Genomic DNA, 3,740 nt, shown 5'->3' on the forward strand with positions numbered 1-3,740 from the left:
AAGTGTAAACATAGGCGGTTAAAAGTACTTATATGTTGCTCTGTATGTTGAAAACCTGTTCTGCATATCATGTATGTGATGACTAATCTTTTTCTCCTTCACAGCACAAATAAAGGTTTGAGCTCTAATTCATTAGAATTGTATTGTATGTCATGTTTTTCCATCTTTTCTGTAAATTGCCTTTGAGATTGGGTTATCTCCTGCTGCAGATTAATGCCTATGATGCCCAGAGGTGAAGGGCAGAGTGGCAAAACGTGTGGGATTGTGTGAGGAGGGTTGTTTTTCTCACCAAGCTCAACCGCCCTTCTGAAGAGCAATGTCATTGTGGGCAAACGCTGTAATGTAGAACGTGACCAAGCGGAGATTTCCAAATGGTCTTGTGACAGACCTATGTTTGCTTTGGGAAACGGGTCAATAAGAATCCCAGATGGAATATATTTACAGGTCAATAATCCCAGATGGAGTATGTTTACCCATTGTGCTTTTGGGGAGGCCTACAGTAAATGTGGGGGTTGGTTCTCAGCACATGACTATGTCATTAGAATTTGTCTGCAGGCTTTTCCTGTTAGTGAAGTTTTGGGCCCACTTACTCCTGCCAGCCCAGTAGTCTAGGGCTACCAAAGGGCCTTGTGGGTCAGACACAGACAGCCCTGTGAGCTAGAAGGGAGGGAGGTCACACCCTGCTCCAGATATTTCCTTTTGGAGAACAGCTACTGGCGTGATGTTGTTTGTGGAGGAGGGAGAGGGCATACCTGGCTGTGCTCGGGGATGGGTCACTCTTGGTGGGCTCGGGACCATATGGGATGCCAAAGATTGGACTTGGTCAAGCCATGTACAAGGCCAGCACCCTGCCCTCTGCCCTCTCCCAAGCTGAATGCATATGCTACCTAACCAGTCCTTGTGAGCCTTGCCAGCCTGCCGCCTTGACAGGGAGTGTCGGCTCACCCATGAGCCTGCTGGGCAGTGTGTCAAGAGTGGGCCACTCCCCTGTTGTGTGCAGAAACCCAGGCACTTGGGCCTCCTTGGCTCTGCTGTCTTCGTAGAACTCGTTTTTCTTGTTTCTTATGCAATGATGGTCAAGCTTGCTTTATACCCATACTATACTCTGCAGCTGGTGGGGAGAGGGGGCTCCTCATGTTTCCATCCTGACAGCCACAAGATTACATAGGGTGAGTGGCTGGCAGGGTGGGCCCCTATTGCTGACCAGGTTGTCTTGGGTCTGGGTTGGCAAGCTCTGGGTTCAGCCTTCCTGCCCCCCAGAGGGCGGGCCTACAGTCAACTGATGCTGGGTTGCCACAGTGGTAAAGCAACTAAAATGAACAAGATGTAATTGAAAAGACAAGAAGCTGAAAGGAAGTCTTGGTTGGGGCCGTGCAGAAATGACCTGTGTCACCAGACTGTAACTGCACCCTGCTGGCTGTCTTTGGTTTGTCTTGCTGACCATGTCATGAATTGACTCCTACCTTCTAGTTCATAGCTGTGTGTGTGTGTCCCAATACCCTGGAGTAGTGCTCGTTAGCATGATGCTGAGATACCACTCATTGAGGGGAATGTGTTTTTTTCCTTAGTTTTTGGGCCGCTTCTTTGCCCAGCACTTGCTGCAGCTTCTGTGTTCAGCTTCTGTGTTCATTCTTGGTAGGGTTTGGGGGATCGTACGGGATTTGGGGTGATGGTCAAATTTGGGTTGCCCATGTGCAAGGTATGTGTCCTCCATGGAATTATCACTCTGGTCAGGGACATGTAAAATAGTGATTTTTATAGCAAGAACAATATAGTTAAGTAACCCAAAAATTCAAAATGAGGAAGACATGAGCTGTATTTGGGCTGGTGAGGACTTTCAAGGGTGCTGGGGACTGAACCAGGGTCCCTGACTACTGTCTCCCTTCCCTCCACTTGGTTTCTTGAGGTGGGATCATGTGACTAGATTACTTTGGGGGAAGGAATTTTTTTTTTTTTTGGTTTTTGGGTCACACCCGGTGACACTCAGGGGTTACACCTGGCTATGTGCTCAGAAGTCGCTCCTGGCTTGGGGGACCATATGGGACACTGGGGGAATGAACTGCGGACCATCCAAGGTTAACGCAGGCAAGGCAGGCACCTTACCTCTAGCGCCACCGTCCGGCCCGGGAAGGGATGTTTTATTTGCTTTTGGGCCATACCAGTGTGTGTGTGTGTGTGTGGAGAGGGAATGATACTCCTACTTGTGCTCTGGGACCCGTGCTAGGGATTGAATCCAGGCCTCCTGTAGACAAAGCATATGCTCCAAGAAACTGAGGTGCCAGCCTTGTGTGCTATTTGGAAGGGACTTTTAAACTTGTGAATGTGGTCAACACTGGTTTAATTGCTGGAACTGCATGGTCTCCCAAGTGTTGCTGAGTGTGATCCCAGCACCCTTAAGTTGAAGCCAATATCCTCACTAGTGATGTGAATCTTACTGTGTCTTCCTTTTTTCTCAAGATATATTCAGAATTTCTTAAGCAGATCTGACAGTTCCAATCTCTTAACTTACGTTTAGTTACAGGGATTCTATAAGGCTATGCATAGTTCTTAGTTCTGCATAAGTCTTTCCCTAGTTCATCTTCAGTCTCTGTGTTTTAAACATGAAAATTTTGGCACTTGGTGATGAGACTGGTTCTCCTACAACCAGGAATGTGTGGATTTTGATCTTTATTTTCCTGCAGTACTTTTTACATCAAAACCAGGGGCTTTTTTTTTTTTTCTTTCTGGAGGGCCACACTCAACGGTGATCATGGATTACTCCTGGCTCTGTGCTCAGAAATCACTCCTGTTAGGCACGGGGACGGGATTGGGGGTTTCATATGGGATATTGGTGATTGCACCCAGGTCAGCCACATGCGAGGCAAAAGCCCTACCTGCAGTGTTACTGCTCAGCCCCTTAAACCAGTTTGTACTGTCTTGGAGAGGGGAGTTGTCCTCCTAGGCCCCTGACCAGGTCATAGAGGATAGAGTGTGAGGGTATTAGTGCTACAATTATGACTGGAAGTTCTGGATGTGTGCGTGCTGTGGTACTGTCTCCTAATGGGGGGCTGCTCATTGCACTCCTGTGACTCTGACTCCCATGTTCATTGAATCCAAGGGCCACTCGGGAAGGAGCAGCCACAAAGCAGGTGCAGGGCTCAGAGATGGTCTGCAAACCCTTCCAGACCTTTTCTCCTGCCACCCACTGTCTGGTCTTGGATCCCTTCCTCACTGTCCTTTGTGCTGCTTCTGGCCTGTTCTGGGCTTATATCCAGCCTCCTTTCAGTAGAAAAGGAGCCACAAATGCATCATTCATGGCTTTTTCTCAAAGTGGTTCTTTCTCCCACAAGAATTCCATGGCCTGTGAAGGCTCAGAAGCTGTATATATTTGTCTGAAAAACAAGTGAGCCTGTGCTCGCTTTGGCAGCACATATTGCTAAAATTGGAACGATACAGAGAAGATTAGCATGGTCCCTGCGCAAGGATGACGCAAATTCGTGAAAAACAAGTGAGCCCCAGTGGTCTGTGACCACACAAAGGTGGGTGAGGATGACTTAGCTCTCTGTGCTTAGACACCAGGGAGTGGTGGATGTTGGCAGGTGTTGTGAGCAATACTGTATATTGGAGTGACACACAGGCTTGCTTTGACAGTGCTCCAGCCACATGCTCGCCAGAAGCCCACACATCTACTTGTGAGTATATCCTGTTTTCTACAAAGCTGTTGCTAACATTTGCCTTTTTGCTGTTTTGTTTTTGTTTTG

At 47.9% G+C, this 3,740-nt stretch overlaps 1 non-coding gene across 1 annotated transcript; it reads left to right on the top strand.

Annotated features, from left to right (window-relative positions):
* Positions 1 to 3,390: 3,390 nt before the first annotated feature.
* LOC126019939 (U6 spliceosomal RNA) lies at positions 3,391 to 3,502 on the top strand. The gene has a single exon (XR_007499542.1). It is a non-coding gene; the product is annotated as a U6 spliceosomal RNA (small nuclear RNA).
* Positions 3,503 to 3,740: the final 238 nt, after the last annotated feature.

Source organism: Suncus etruscus, chromosome 9 (genome assembly GCF_024139225.1).
Source record: "Suncus etruscus isolate mSunEtr1 chromosome 9, mSunEtr1.pri.cur, whole genome shotgun sequence".
In the NCBI taxonomy this organism is placed as follows: domain Eukaryota; kingdom Metazoa; phylum Chordata; class Mammalia; order Eulipotyphla; family Soricidae; genus Suncus; species Suncus etruscus.